Below are 1,016 nucleotides of genomic sequence, written 5' to 3'. Positions count from 1 at the left end.
TCATAAATCTTCTTCACCAGTGTCTCTGATTTACCATACCTTGGTTGACAGACATCAAAGGAAATCAGGAAGATCAAACAAGTACTTAGTGTAGAGAGGAGTCCGGTGGGTCCCCCTGGCTTCTGGGCCCGACCACAACTGCTGCGGCCCCTATAGTCACTCCACTGCCTGATAATCCATTAGTAGGGATGAGCGAACCCGTGAAAGTTCGGGTTCGCCGGGTTCGGCCAAACTTCAGGTCAAAGTTCGGGTTCGGGACCCTAACTTGATCCGAACTTGACCCCGAACCCAGACCCCATTAAAGTCAATAGGGACCCGAACTTCACTTTATTATTTTCCGTTATATCATGGATATAACGGAAAATAATAGCATTCTTAAGACAGAATGCTAAATAAAATGGCCATTGAGGAGTTAAAAATAATTAAAAAAACCTCACCTCCTCCTCTTGATCGCGCAGCCGGTATCCTCCTCTTTCTGCAGGACCTGCGAAAGGACCTGCGATGACGTCACCGCGCCCACCACGTGGTGAGCGCGGTGACGTCATCATAGGTGCTACTGAATGAAGATAGAACGACCTTCTATCTTCATTCACTCTTGGCCATTTGAGAGAAAAGGTGCTGGAGTGATGGAAGGGAGACATATCTGATCTGGATGATGATTGTAGAAGCCTCCTTACTAGCTCTGGTCCTCAATGTGTTGACCATGTGTAAGCTTACCTACATAGCCCTTGGTTGACAAATCTGATAAAATATGGTGAATCTGGTGGCTAGTCCTTCTACAAGTGCTTCAGTGATGGACCCCTGAGCCTGGTCAGGCAGGGGAACCTGATGCTCCTACCTATTATTGCTGATGCTCCTAACCCCCTTGACAGGAACATTGATTTATTCTGAGGTCTCCACCCTGAATGACTGGATTTTCAACCAGAGAGTTTCGGCTCTGTGATCTAGAGTAATTCATCTTACCAAAGGAAAAAAAAACATTCCTTGCAGGAATTTCTTTTCAGAGAAGACACATG

Source organism: Bufo bufo, chromosome 6, assembly GCF_905171765.1.
Source record: "Bufo bufo chromosome 6, aBufBuf1.1, whole genome shotgun sequence".
NCBI lineage: Eukaryota > Metazoa > Chordata > Amphibia > Anura > Bufonidae > Bufo > Bufo bufo.
This window is presented reverse-complemented; position numbering follows the sequence as displayed.